Source organism: Somniosus microcephalus, chromosome 13 (assembly GCF_052327205.1).
Source record: "Somniosus microcephalus isolate GS21.2 chromosome 13, FLI_Smic_1.0, whole genome shotgun sequence".
Taxonomy (NCBI): Eukaryota; Metazoa; Chordata; class Chondrichthyes; order Squaliformes; family Somniosidae; genus Somniosus; species Somniosus microcephalus.
The window spans coordinates 164,555,182-164,571,014 of NC_140999.1; the positions used below are offsets into that span (position 1 = coordinate 164,555,182).

The 15,833-nt window shown below is 42.6% G+C and overlaps 1 protein-coding gene across 2 annotated transcripts in view; it reads right to left on the minus strand.

Annotated features, from left to right (window-relative positions):
• plagl2 (pleiomorphic adenoma gene-like 2) overlaps window positions 1-15,833 on the minus strand; it is a 164,122-nt gene that overhangs the window by 134,766 nt on the left and 13,523 nt on the right. The window lies entirely within an intron of this gene.

The following is a 15,833-nucleotide window of genomic DNA, read 5'->3' on the forward strand; positions in this document are numbered from 1 at the left end:
GCTGAAGGGATCAAGGGATCTGGGGAAAAGGCAGGGACAGGGTACTGAGTTTGGATGATCAGCCATGATCACATTGAATGGCGGAGCAGGCTCGAAGGGCCGACTGGCCTACTTCTGCTCCTATCTTCTATGTTTCTATGTAGTCCGTGGCCAGGGTCAGGATGGTGTGACTAGAAGTGAGGCAGGTACGGGGATCCAGGAGGTAGTGTTGGAGGAGCCGCAGCCCTTGCACTTGTCCAACAGGTTCGAGGCTCTTACTCCCTGTGAGGATGGGAACAGGGACTGCGGGGAGGATGAGCAACATGGCCACAGCACCGTGGAGCGGGGGGCCATTCAAGTGGGGGGGAGTTAAAAGAAATGTTGTAGTGGTAGGGGATAGTATCGTTAGGGGGATAGATAGAGTTCTGTGCAGCCGAGAGAGAGTCCCGAAGGCTGTGTTGCCTGCCCGGTGCCAGGGTTAAGGACATCTCCTCTGGACTGGAGAGAAACTTGGAGTGGGAGGGGGAGGATCCAGTTGTCGTGGTCCATGTTGGTACCAACGACATAGATAGGACAAGGAAGGAGGTTCTGCTGAGGGAGTTTGAGCAGCTAGGGGCCAAATTAAAAAGCAGAACCACAAGGGTAATAATCTCTGGATTATTACCTGAGCCACGAGCAAATTTGGCGAGGACAAATAAAATTAGAAAGTTAAATGCGTGGCTCAAAGACTGGTGTGGGAGAAATGGGTTTTGCTTCCTGGGACACTGGCACCAGTACTGGGGCAGGAGGGAGCTGTTCCATTGGGACGGGCTTCACTTGGCCAGTGCTGGGACTAGAGTCCTGGCGGATCATATAACTAGGGCTGTAGAGAGGGCTTTAAACTAACTAGTGGGGGGGAAGATTCCTAGAGAGCAAATAATAAAAATGACAACAGAGAAGGTCATAGACTTAGGTAGCAGTGGGGAAATTAAAAACCAGAGCGTGTCAGGAAGGGGCAGAAGGTATGGAGTAAAAGGTAAAGTAATAAAAAGGGCAAAAGCAGGAACTAAGTGTCACAAAACATATTTGAAAGTTCTCTATCTGAATGCACGTAGCATTTGTAACAAAATAGACGAGTTAATGGCACAAATAACTACATATGGGTATGATCTTGTGGCCATTACAGAAACATGGCTGCAGGGTGACAATACCTGGGAATTAAACATACCAGGTTATTTAACGATCAGGAAGGACAGGCAAGAAGGAAGGGGAAGTGGGGTGGCTATGTTAATAAAGGAAGGAATCACTGTAATACAGAGAAATGATATTGGGTCAAAAGATCAGGATAATGAAACAGTTTGGGTGGAGGTAAGGAATAATAAGTGGAAAAAAACACTAGTGGGTGTAGTCTATAGGCCTCCGAACAGTGGCAACTCTGTTGGATGGAGTATCAATCAGGAAATAGTTGAGGCTTGTAATAAGGGAACATCTATAATTATGGGGGATTTTAACTATCATATTAATTGGACAAATCAAATTGGGCAGGGCTGCCTTGAGGATGAGTTCATTGAGTGTATTAGGGATGGGTTTCTTGAGCAGTATGTAACTGAACCGACCAGGGGGCAAGCAACCTTAGATCTGGTCCTGTGTAACGAGACAGGATTAATTTAAAATGTCCTAGTAAAGGATCCCCTTGGAATGAGTGACCATAACATGGTTGAATTCCATATTCAATTAGAGGGTGAGAAGGTTGGATCTCAAACAAGCGTGCTAAGCTTGAATAAAGGAGACTATGAAGGTATGAGAGCAGAATTGAGTAGAGTGGATTGGGAAAATAGATTAAAGGGTAAGACGATACATGATCAGTGGTGTACATTTAAGGAGTTATTTTACAACTTCCAAAAAAAATATATTCCACTGAGAAGAAAAGGGTGTAAAAGAAAAGACAGCCATCTGTGGCTAAGTAAAGAAATTAAGGATAGCATTCGACTAAAAACAAGGGCATATAAGGTAGCCAAATCTAGTGGGAGGATAGAGGATTGGGAAAACTTTAAAAGACAGCAAAAAAATAACTAAAAGATTGATTAAGAAAGGGAAGATAGATTATGAAAGTAAATTAGCAAAAAATATAAAAACAGATAGTAAGAGTTTTTACAGTTATATAAAAAGAAAAAGGGTGGCTAAAGTAAATGTTGGTCCCTTAGAGGATGAGACTGGGAAATTAATGGCGGGAAATATGGAGATGGCAAAAACACTGAATGAATATTTTATATCAGTCTTTACAGTAGAAGACACTAAGAATATCCCAACACTGGACAAACAGGGGGCTAAAGGGGGGGGGGGGGGGGAGGGGGGAGGAGCTAAACACGATCAAAATCACTAAGGAAGTGGTACTCGGTAAAATAATGGGACTCAAGGCGGATAAATCACCTGGACCTGATGGCTTACATCCTAGGGTCTTGAGGGAAGTGGCGGTAGGGATTGTGGATGCATTGGTAATAATTTTCCAAAACTCCCTGGACTCGGCAAAGGTCCCGGCAGACTGGAAAACTGCTAATGTAACACCCTTATTTAAAAAGGGCAGTAGACAGAAGGCTGGAACCTATAGACCGGTTAGCCTAACATCTGTGGTAGGTAAAATTTTGGAGTCCATTATTAAGGAGACAGTAACAGGACATTTGGATAATCATAATTTAATAGGACAAAGTCAGCATGGTTTTATGAAGGGGAAGTCATGTTTGACAAATTTGCTGGAGTGCTTTGAGGAAGTAACATACAGGGTGGATAAAGGGGAACCAGTGGACGTAGTGTATTTAGACTTCCAAAAGGCATTTGACAAGGTGCCACACAAAAGATTATTGCTTAAGATAAAAAATCACGGGATTGGGGGTCATATTCTGGCATGGATCGAGGATTGGCTATCTAACAGAAGGCAGAGAGTTGGGATAAATGGTTCATTCTCAGACTGGCAATCAGTAACTGGTGGTGTTCCGCAGGGGTCGGTGCTGGGTCCCCAACTCTTTACAATCTATATTAACGATTTGGAGGAGGGGACCGAGTGTAACATATCAAAGTCTGCAGATGATACTAAGATGGGAGGGAAAGTAGTGAGTGAGGAGGACATAAAAAACCTGCAAGGGGACATAGACAGGCTAAGTAAGTGGGCAGAGATTTGGCAGATGGAATACAATACTGGAAAGTGTGAGGTTATGCACTTTGGCAGGAAAAATCGTAGAGCAAGTTATTATCTTAATGGCAAGAAACTGGAAAGTACTGAAGTACAAAGGGATCTGGGGGTCCTGGTGCACGAAACTCAAAAGGTTAGTATGCAGGTGCAGCAAGTGATTAAGAAGGCCAATGGAATGTTGGCTTTCATTGCTAGGGGGATAGAATATAAAAATAGGGAGGTATTGCTTCAGTTGTACAAGGTATTGGTGAGACTGCACCTGGAATACTGCATACAGTTTTGGTGTCCATACTTAAGAAAGGACATACTTGCTCTCGAGTCAGTACAAAGAAAGTTCACTCGGTTAATCCCGGGGATGAGGGGATGGACATATGAGGAGAGGTTGAGTAGATTGGGACTCTACTCATTGGAGTTCAGAAGAATGAGAGGCGATCTTATTGAAACATATAAGATTGTGAAGGGGTTGGATCGGGTGGACGCGGGGAAGATGGTCCCGATGATGGGTGAAACTAGAACTAGGGGGCATAGTCTTAGAATAAGGGGCTGCTCTTTCAAAACTGAGATGAGGAGGAACTACTTCACTCAGAGGGTGGTAGGTCCATGGAATATGCTGCCCCAAAAAGCTGTAGAAGCTACATCATTACATAAATTTAGAACAGAAATAGACAGTTTCCTAGAAGTAAAGGGAATTAAGGGTTACGGGGAGCGGGCAGGAATTTGGACATGAGTCTAGGTTCGGAATGGTCATGGCCCTGTGGGTAGTGGAGCGGGCCCAGGGGCCGTGTAGCCTGATCCTGCTCCTATTTTGTGTGTCTAATTCTGTTAGATTCAGGAGATGGTTCTGTGATAGTGGATTGGCGGTTAGGATCAGATCAGCCATGATCTTATTGAATGGCGGAGCAGGCTCGAGGGGCCGATTGGCCTACTCCTGCTCCTATTTCTTATGTTATGTAAGGCAGCATTTGACCGAGTCTGGCATCAAGGAGCCCTAGTAAAACTGAAGTCAATGGGAATCAGGGGGAAAACGCTCCTAGCACAAAGGAAGATGGTTGTGGTGGTTGAAGGTCAATCATCACAGCCACAGGACATCGCTGCAGGAGTTCCTCAGGGCAGTGTCCTAGGCCCAACCATCTTCAGCTGCTTCATCAATGACCTTCCCTCCAACATAAGGTCAGAAATGGGGATGTTCCCTGATGACTGCACAGTGTTCAGCGCCATTCGCAACTCCACAGGTAATGAAGCAGTCCATGCCCACATGCAACAAGACCTGGACGACGTTCGGGCTGGGGCTGATAAGTGGCAGGTAACATTCGCGCCACAGAAGTGCCAGGCAATGACTATCTCCAACAAGTGAGAGTCAAACCACCTCCCCTTGACAATGAATGGCATTACCATCGCCAAATCCCCCTCTATCAACATCCTGGGGTTCACCATTAACCAGAAACTTAACTGGATCAGCTACAAATACTGTGGCAACAAGAGCAGGTCAGAGGCTAGGCATTCTGCGGCGAGTGTCTCACCTCCTGACTCCCCAAAGCCTTTCCACCATCTACAAGGCACAAGTAAGGAGTGTGAGAATACTCTCCACTTGCTTGGATGAGTGCAGCTCCAACAACACTCAAGAAGCTCAACACCATCCAGGACAAAGCAGCCCACTTGAATGGCACCCCATTCACCTCCTTAAACATTCACTCCCTCCACCACCGGGGCACTGTGGCTGCAGTGTGTACCAACTGCAAGATGCACTGCAGCAACTCACCAAGGCTTCTTCGGCAACACCTCCCAAACCCGCGACCTCTTCCACCTAGAAGGACAAGGGCAGCAGGCGCATGGGAACACCACCACCTGCAGGGTCCCCCCCCCCCCAAGTCACACACCATCCTGACTTAGAAGTCTATCGCCGATCCTTCATCGTCGCTGGGTTAAAATCCTGGAACTCCCTAACAGCACTATGGGAGTACCATCACCACATGGACTGCAGCGGTTCGAGGCGGCGGCTCACCACCACCGTCTCAAGGGCAACTAGGGATGGGCAATAAATGCTGGCATTGCCAGCGACGCCCTGATCCCATAAACAAATTTTTTTTAAATTTCAGCTTTTTTGGGTGAAATTTTCACACCCCATGCCACCAGCGATGCAGCAAGTGGCTTACTGGAAAATCACGGGTGAATTGCCTGTGATTTTTCCATCCAATGATTTCAGTGGCAAGGGATTGGAGAAAACTTCACCCAACATATGGCCCACGAGGATCGGCTACAGACACCAATGCAACGCACAAAGACAAAAATGGTTGGGCACTCCTAAAATTGGCCTATTATCATTAACTAGAGCACCCTGATCATTATTTCCAATTCTCAGAGGATACTTTCATGAGATTGGGCAAATTGATTAAGACATTATTAAGTCAAAAAGGAAAAAAGGTTTTGTAATAGTAAACAAGGAGACAATAATACAAAGATACATATTGATAAGGGAAGATAGAAAAGGACTTGTCGCAAAATTTTTCATTAACAGGCAAGAGTGGTGAGGAACAGATAAAAGCAGGGCCCATCTATGGCCCATCCAATAAGCACCCAGGCCCATCCAAATCCTGCCCACATTCGGGCAAAACGCAACAGCAGCAGAAAAGTGTAGCATAGATTCCCCAAGTCAGTAGTCAGTCACAAGCAGTGCAGTAAAGTCCAGCCTTAAAACACAAGCCACAAGGGAAACCAGCCACCGGAAAAGGTGACCAGAATAGCGCCAAGAGATGGATAACACAAGCAGACTTGGGGTGAACCTCTAATGTACTGTCCTATGTATCTGTCTCTAAGATGTTTCTACATTACGTCCACTGGGGTGATTGGGAGAGAGTAGCATTTAGAACAAAGCGATGACTTGAATTGTTTGATCATTGCCGTCCACCGTAAGTTGGGCCCACCTAAATTTACATTCCTAGCTACACCACTGAGAAGAAGGTGTGAGAAGCTCTTTAAAAGTGTGTGCTTAAGTCAGGCTGGAGACATGGATAGAAAGGCGGCTTTGATTCTGGATATCAAGGTTATATGTCGGGCAGGAGCAGTTAATAGGGTCACAAAGTAGCTTACACTCTATTAACCTGTACAGAGATTATCAAGTACCCACAGATTGTTATCAGCAGGTAAATTGAACTTGGGAGGAGAAGCACTCCCCTGTTCTCCATTCAGTTTATGGAGATATTCATTTAGAAATTCTATAATTTTGCCTCATTTCCATATCTCATCGTTGTCCAATAAGTTTGGTGTGTGTTGAGAGAAATCATTTTGAACAAAAAAAGTGTTAATTAAAATTCACCTCCAGAACAAATTCACTTCCTTTTCTAGACAGGACACAATAACCCAGTTTGCTAATTTGCAGCACCAAACTGGGGAACCCGCCTCAGAAGGGAGACACAACGACAGATGTGCTCCAGCAATGATTGTACAGCTTCAGGCATACTGCCAACAGGCACTCCTCCAAGAGAGTCAGCTCCGTATCAATAGTGGATAATGAAGCCTTCTTCAGGCAAGAGCATAAGCTAGCAATAAAATAGCATAAAGCCACTCAAACTAGAAGATTGCTGTGTTACTTCTTGCCAGTTGCAAAGCTATGTAGAGACAGCAAAATTAGGTTGACAAAACTGAAGCCATTCATGACACATGGGACGGCTAACTTGTATCATGGTCTTGCAGCTTATTGGTGAATTAAGGTCATCTGATCGTCTGGCAGCGAGAAAATAATAGAAGTCTCTTGGAGAAGGGCAGCAACCATTGGACACAGACCAAGATGCCACTACCACACACAGGGTCAGTATTGTTCGCTATTATTCATCTTCCCTCTCAGTGCATTTATCATTCAATTAAGTCTGTGTTCACACCAAGCTCAGCAGAAAAGAGCCTTCAATCAGACAGCAAACCTTACCAACACCATACCTCAAAGCGGTTCATAGTTGTCACTCGAGCTTTGTCTTTCAGCAAAAGAGTACTGTTTGCAAATGTTTGGCAGCTGTTTTGCTCCTCAAGGGGGATACAGGGGTGTTTGTCTATTACAGCAAATCTCATTGCTTTTTAGTTGAGGAGTTTTATTCATTCAATTTGACCACTCTAGCCTTTATGTGTTTTGTTTGTCAGATCATTGTACTGTACATACTTAAACAGGAAAAGTTTCAAATGCACGGACACGGAAAAGGGCCTGGAACATAAAAGCGATACCAAGCTATTTTGGAATGAAGAGGTGCAATTTAGTAAAATGTACAGATATTAGAGTCTTCTAAACTTCAATGAAGTTTGGAATAAACCTTTGAATCTCAAAGACTGCTTTAACTACTATGCAGATCTACGATTAGGTCATGTTGGACCCAGACACGTGCAGTAGAGGGCAGAGCTACATAAACAGCCCGAATACTTGGCAAAGAAGTTAGACAGTGCTAACAATCTAGAAGTGAAATGTCAAAATCTTCAAATGTTAACCAGTCTTTTGTCAAACTGACATTAGAATGGTCTTGGATTCAACAATCAGTCTGGTCTTTCATTAAACTAGCCTCACCACCCCCGATAGAACATATTCAATTTTTCAATTCTTCAATAACAGTTCACAGCGAGCACCAATGTCACAACCCAGTTGATAAAAATGAAACAGTTAAGTCTCCAGTTTTTTAGGGAACACAAGATATCATGGTCTTGGAATCATGTCATGAAATAAGAGTTCATGAATTTTAGATGAATACATTCTCTGTTATTTTACTGTAGGTGGATTTAAAATAAATGGGTTAAATGCCTCTGCTAAAAAAGAGCGTGGAATTTCAGAGGAATGGATTAAGCGTCTGTATCCTGGTGTGCCACTGAATAACTTCAGGGCCCATGGTTTTTAACAGGTTCTAATAACAAATGAATACTGGTGGCACTAGAGACACTTATACTGCACGAGACCAATGCTAGTGGTCTCAGGTTCCTCAAGTGTAGGGCAGGTGGCTGAAAGCCAAATGCAAAAACCACCGGGACTTGCGAAGATTGGGTGCCGAGAAGACCAGCTGCCGGTCTTAGCAAATCCCTGCTGCCTTACATTTGACTTGGAGCCAGCTGCACCAGACCTGCACTTGGGTAGCCTGCACCACTAGTGCAATATAAAAGCATCTTTTCAGGCAAGTGTCTGGCAGGAATTACTGAGCCTGACAATGTGAGGGAACTGAATTAACAATCGCAGTTGAACGACAAAATTACTGAATAACTAGCAAGAAATAAGCGTCAGCTTTTTTAAAAAAACGTTGCGAGTGCCTTTATGTCCTTTTAATGACAAGTTAATGCTTCTGGCTGAAGACATCTTTAATCTCCACTGTTGACGTGCCTCCTGGGTTGATGACTACAGCCTTGAAATTACTGTTGGATATTATTATTACTTAGCACGCTTGGATCAGATTCCTCTGTCTGCTATTTTCAGAGATATCAAACTATTTAATATAAATGGATCAACACCTCTTAAAATAGCAGACAGAGAAATGCCATATTAACAGTTGGCTGCTAATATCGCCAATAGCAATTTCTAACTTTTGATCCACTGTTCATTTAGCTTCCTCTATTACTACAGTTCCATCAAATTACTGGGGTCAGTAACTCACTCTCTTCTTCCCCCTTCCGCTACAGCCACTGATGTCATTAATGCTCATTATTTAAACAAAAACAGACAGATGCTGTATTATGAATAACTCTAACAAGTACTTAAAAATATTAAACTTATGTTTAGAGAAACATTCTACTGGAACAACTTTAACTAACTGTCTTGTTTTTCTTTGTTGCCCATTTACCTAATCATTACTCTATCATGGCAATAGTGTATATCAAATTCTATCAAGCACAATTTGTTTGATCAGTAAAAAGGAGACCGTTTACATTGTACAGGCTCTCCTTCCACTCCCAAGTTTTCCTCAATCCTTTGCCAGGGTCTCCAAAATCTCCAACTCGCTTACAGAATCAGAGAATGTTACAACACAAAACCGTTCCATTGGCTCATCAAGTCTGTGCCGGTGTTTTTCTCCCCACTTTCAATCTCTTGCTTACTTTAATATTCTCCTCCTTTCAAGCAACCATCTACTGTAATTCCCTTATAAAAGAATGTATAGATTCTGCTTCAATAACAATTTGCAGCAGACAATTACAGTATAACCACACTCAGCAAATAACATCTGACCGCCCCTTTAATTCTTATGATTATTTAAATTTGTGTCTTCTCATTACCATCTCACTGCCCAGTAAATACAACCCATCACTATTTACTCGACTTTCATTTTAACCTTGGATAATTGCCACTTATTTTTGGTCAGTGCAGAATATAAACCCGAATCCCCATGCTCGGTTTCTGTTGTAGAATTTTGGGAAACATTAAACCAGTCGCACAGCTTTAATCATTTCTTTATTGAAACCAAATGATCATCTTCTAATAAAAAGAATCACATCAAAAATACATTGTGACCAAAAGTATTATCAATACCAATAAACGGATATACAGCAATCATGTAAATAATGTGATCAGGTTCACACTATAGCTTTCCCCAGATCAATGTTGATAGTTTCAATTCACTGGGAAATGATTATTGTATTGATAATTTGTGGGGGGCAGGGAGGGGGCTGAAAGAGTTAAGTGAAATAACCAATGGTATCCCAGCTAAAAATTTTAAGCAGCCATTCGGAAGCGAGACTAATTTCAGAATGACTGAAGCTGAATGCTTCAAAAGCGGTCTTAAAACCCCCCATCTTACAAATGTCACTGTTTCAAACTGTTTTAAGTACCTTGATAACCCATTAGGAATTACTGTTAAGAAATACAAGTTAAGAAGCCTTTAAAAAGGTTAGTAAAATTAAGAAGGAACACGGCTTACATCCTTTTAAAACAGGATCGTGGCCAAGTAGGATGAGCATTTAAAACATTCCTGTTTGTGTATTCCTCAGCTTTACTTTCAGATTGTTCAAATGCACCATTGTTTTAAATTAAATAGGGAATGGTCATTGTTTTGGAGATTTTTTGCGGGGAGGGGGTAGTAGGTTCCTGGTAGCAACAGCCCACACCAAATCGCAGTTGAAAGACCAGCACATTGACCGCTAGGCCAAGTTTGTCCTGTAGCAGATGCTGTAGCTATTGTAACATGAAGTTTGAAAATGAATTTTTTTTGCTCTCAAAATTTGGTTACACCATCATGAAACTGCACAGCCCTTTTATTTTTATAATATCTGGTCAAAATGCTTTACCAGATAACAGCACACCCTCAGCATCACTGTATAAATCACCTACTTCCCCATTTTGGATTAATAGGATAGGATTCTGCTCATTTCACAGTTAACGGGTGGAAAATTTAGCCCATAATTGCCATATCCTAATTTCTCTGAAAACTCCAAGCAAGTGGATTTAGATCGGGTTGGTGTAAACAGTTTGTTCCAAATATCTCCTCTGTTCTTGCTCTAGGACTTGGGCCAGTCTAAGAATCAGATTTTGCTTCCGTTTGATCCAAATTCTGGCATGGGGAAGCAGAAATGTATTATCACAAGGGAAATTCAATTCAGTTTGGATCAGCACAATTTAAATGGAGTCTTATTCTCAATGTAAATGAAGCAGAGGATCAGCACCAGACATCAACCTCTCCTCCCACAATCTTTCAAGGCTCTGCTTGCATTTAAAAATGCAAGAACTGTGTGTAATAGTCTGGGACTACTTCACACCCAAATTTAGGCAACAGAGAAAGCGAGGATTCCTGACACCTGAGCTCTTGAAAGACCGTGCATGAATATAATGCCTTTAACATAGAAACATGTCCCAAGGCGTTTCACAATGTTCCAAGTATTATGCATAACTTTATCACAATAAGGGGTAAAGTTTACAATTTACCACTCCCAATGCAGAACTCTGCACGATGGGAGTCCATATTATTAATCTGTGCGTAGAGGCCAACGCACCTGATCCTTGGCCCGCACACTTCTTCCATTAAAACTAAATTCCCAGTATGCACTCCCATCGCACAAAGCTCGGTACCAGAAGTGCTAAATTTACTCCATATGAATATTAATAGATGACTAATACATAGTTCGTGTGGTGCTTGCCGGTGGGAGGTTGAGCTGGTCTGTTGCCACCAAACTTGTAGCAAACAAATCTTTCAATCAGAAGGTCTCATTTAATTCCCAGTCTGTGCTGCGCTGGCTGATCTCAGCCAGGTCAACTGCCGGGTTACAACTGGCCTCGGTGCACCTGGGCTCCGGAGGGGAGAAGCCAGCCAAGGTTCCGATTCTGACAACTACCGAGTCACCCCAATGGAAAGTGCTCATTGTATGAATGCCAGATAAAAAACACAATTGGGCCTGGCTAGGACATCCTTAGAGTCAAACAATCTGCTGACAGGCATTGTCTAGGTTCGCCCAGAAAGAATGGCCACTTGGGTGAGGTACGGAAGGGCAGCTGGAGTCTGTGATACTGGACTCCAGCTGAGTCAGCACTTACAGCAGAAAAGGAGAGCAGGAGGGAGTAAATTAGAGCAAAGTGAACCTTCAGTGCCTCAGTTTACAAAAAGTTTAAAAACAGTTGCTCCTCACTAGCAGATAAACCACCACACATTGACTTGCAAAGACAGCACTATAATTGAGGCTCTATTACTGTTATATAGAAGATGTCTGATTTTGTGGTTTCAAATTATTTCTTATTCTCATAGAACAATGAACTAGTGCAGAGTGGATAGCAAAATACTGCAGATGTTGGAAATCCGAAATAACAACAGAAAATGCTGGAAAAACTCAGCAAGTCAGGCAACATCCGTGGAGAGAAATTTGAGTTGACGTTTCGGGTTTGACCCTTCTTCAAAAGTGCAGAGTGGAGTTGTGGATAGAAGTACTGTACTACCAATACCAAACACGGTCATGAATAAGCAGGTCACTACCTCAACCAATGCTACAAGAGCTGCATTTTACACGCCTGAAGGAATAGGGAGGTGGGATTCTGAACTCCCAGCAGTTATGTCAGTCTTTTAAGTAAAAAAATAACATCTGGATTAAGAGGATGCTATGCTCACTGACAAAGTAATTTCACGCAGGGGAACACCCCTATTCTAAGCTCTGCCCATCCTACTCCAGCCCCTTCCCTGCTCCATATTCTTGTTTGCTCCTTTTCCTGATTTTTATCCTCCTACACAATTATATCTGTTTTATCTGCCCCAAATATTCATCCCCTCTTGTTGGATGAATCCTTCTGAAAATTAGGCCAAAGAGCTTCCCTTGCATGACTTGTTGCCCTGCATCCAATCAGCCAATATTGAGCCGGAATAGCCTCTCATGGTTTTCCTCACCTCAGTCTTTGTTGAGACTTTCACAGTACTTCTCATCTAGATGCTTTGACCACGCTCGATCAGCTCTGATGGACAGGTCACATCGTCCGCATGCCCGATACAAGACTCCCAAAACAAGCACTCTACTTGGAGCTCCGACAAGGCAAGAGAGCCCCAGGTGGGCAGAGGAAACGCTTCAAGGACACCCTCAAAACCTCCTTGAAAAAGTGTAACATCCCCACCGATACCTGGGAATCCCTGGCCCAAGACCGCTCAAAGTGGAGGAAAAGCATCCGGGAAGGCGCCGAATACCTCGAGTCTCTTTGCCGGGAGCAGGTGGAAGCCAAGCGCAAGCAGCGCACGTCAACCCAAGCACCACACCCACCCTCCCCTTCAACCACCATCTGCCCCACCTGTGACAGAGACTGTAGGTCCCGCATTGGACTCATCAGTCATCTGCGAACTCATTTTTAATGTGGAAGCAAGTCATCCTCGGTTCCGAGGGACTGCCTAGGAAAAGAAGACTTCTGATCTTAGCATTAATGACCTTTCAACAATACTGTAAATTAATAAACTTGCCTTTGGTCTTTACTGTTACTAACTTGTATTTAAGCTTGTTGTTGCAATATTGCCAATCTGCTGTATGTATTGCAACAAAATAAAGGAAGTCAAGGTGGATATACAGGTGGTAGAACTTGCTGAACAATCTACCACAGTTCTTTGAAGAGAAGTGAGCTCCTTGACAAGGGGAACTCAGTAGACTTGATATGTTTGGACTTCGGCAAACCTTTGACACAGCACAGCATAGGAAATTATTTCACAAAATAGAAAGTCATGGAGTAGGAGGGAGGGTTTGAAGTGGATAACTAACTAATTGAGTTAAAGGAGACAAAGGGTAGTTAAGTGAGCAGCATCTACATGGAAAGAGGCGATTCACGGCATACTGCAAGGATCAGGGATTTTTTTTTTAATGCATATTAATAATTTGGAGGAAAGTGCATCAATAAAGCTCTCCGATAAAAGCATCTCTGTAAATAGTAGCAAAAAATCCAACCAGTTGCAGGCAGTTTTGTAGATATTGGGCCAAAAAGTGGAAGATGTTGTTTAATATAGAGAAATGGAAATAGTCTATAGGATATAACACAGTAAAACGATCTGGGCATTTTAGTGGAAAACAATATTCAGCAGTGGTGAAAAAGGCAACTAGGATCTTAGGATGTAACTCATGGGACAACCTGGCCTTGGAAGAAACACAAAGAAGGACAACAAAAAAAAGAGATGCACACCTGAGCTATGAGAAAAGTCTAAAGTTTAGATTGGTGAAAAATGTAACTTTGAGGTGACCTTATTGAGGCATTTAAGATCTTCATGAGACTACATAAATTAGATCCCAAACTGATGATTTAACACAAGCTCCAGGAGTGGATTGAAGATAAGAAAAAGTGATTACATAATCAAGACACAACTTCTTCAAGCAGGGGGGTGGTAAATGCGTAGAAGAATCTATTCAGGGAGATAGTGGAAATGGAGGTTGTCCAAAAAATGATAGTGTAGTGCATAATTATTTAACAGATAGGCTGTTGAAGGATATTGGAAGTAAAGTCAGGTAAGAAATCCATGACCTTTGGGGCTGGCCCAATGGATGGACATTGGTTATTACTTTTCTGTAGGATTTTACTTTATGTGTGTCCAATGATAGCTGGAAGATAAGTCTCAGAGACAGATGGTTACAAAAAAGTTTAGGCATACAGTACAAAGAAATGTAGCAGTATTGCTAGAAAGTTGGTTAATGGACAGGAAACAAAGGGTTAAGGTTAATGGATGTTGTTCAGATTGAAGGACTGGGAAGTGGTGCACTCCAGGGGTTCATGCTGGGTCCACTTCATCATATACATAATTTGGACTTGGCATAGGGAGTATGATATTTAAATTTGCTGACAACGCAAAAGATTTTGACAAAAAGAGTGCGGGACTGTAAATGGGTTCAGGTTATGAAATAGGCAGATAGCGGAACTTGCAATTTAATGGGGAGTCAGTTACAAGGTGCTCAACTTATAATTGTCTCCAAAATGTGAGGCAAGGAGCTTGGAGAAATTTCTTTACACAGAGTTAGAGCGTGGAATGCTTTGTCACCAAGTAGTTGAGGCAGAGACCATTGCATCTTTTAAGAGAAAAGTGAATAAACATTTAAAGCAGAGGAAGATACAGCGCTGAGTAGAGAGCAGGGAAGTGGGATTAGTTTTGGATTGCTCTAGCAAAGAGCCAGCACAGACACAGTAGGCTGAATGGCCTCCTTCAGCCTCTCAGCAGGAATTGGGAGAATAGTTATGGGAGGTAACTGGAGGCAAGAAGTAGGCTTTGATGAGATTTTTAAAGGTTAAGAAGAAGGATCAAGCCAAGGGGGTTTCAGAAGAGTGTTCCAACTGCAGGGCCATGATGGGTGAATATTCTGCTCCTGAAGGTGAACAGAGGGAGGGGACACACACACACTTGAAAGCAGAGGGTGTGAGCTTTTATGTAGCCATGGAAGAGGATGCAGAGTTAGGGTGGAATGAGGCAATGGAGGCATTTGTAAATGAGGACGACAATTTTAAAATCAATGTCAGCAAGGATCAGAGTGATAGGTGATGTGTTCTTATTATAGGATAGGACGTGGAATTCTGGTAAAGTTCAATTACTAATCTACAGCAGATTGGTAGTTTATGGTTAACTCCATAGTCATGGAATATCTTTTGTGAACTTGTGCTGAAAATTATATTCTGGTGTTCCTCTCAGAACGTGGACTGTTGTTGCTCTGAAAACAGTAATGTATTGTGGAAGTGGGTGGGCTCATGTGCATTGTGGAAGTGGGTGGGCTCATGTGGAACTTGCACTTCGAACCCACTATCCAAAACATTCGTATAAACTTCTCAAAGTTGCAGATATTTTTAATCCAATCTGGTTTCCATTTGAACTTCTATTTTTTTTTAAAAAGTGAACAAATAAATGTGCTGGGGATATATCACTTTGATCCTCCTCAAGTAAAATAAAACCCGCTCTATACGATCGCCTTTGGGAGCCTTACAAAGAGATGGTTATAGTTAGGGTTTTGTATACGATTTCTCTGTTAATGAGGGAGCTATCAACAATGTTGTAGATCAGATGCTGTGGTATATCAGACAATGTTATAGTGAGGGGCTGTGGTATCGAATAGCAGGCATCATGTTTCTGTGAATAAACCCAGGTGGTTTGACAGTTTGTTATCCACAATCCTTTTCTGCTAATGCCCCCTTTCTGGTTAATTTAAATGCTTTTATCTTAGTACATTTTTAATGATGATAGCTTAAAGTACAGGAAGACATCTCAAATCACTCAGCATTAAGAAAGACAAAATAGTGGGTACCAAGCAGAAAGGG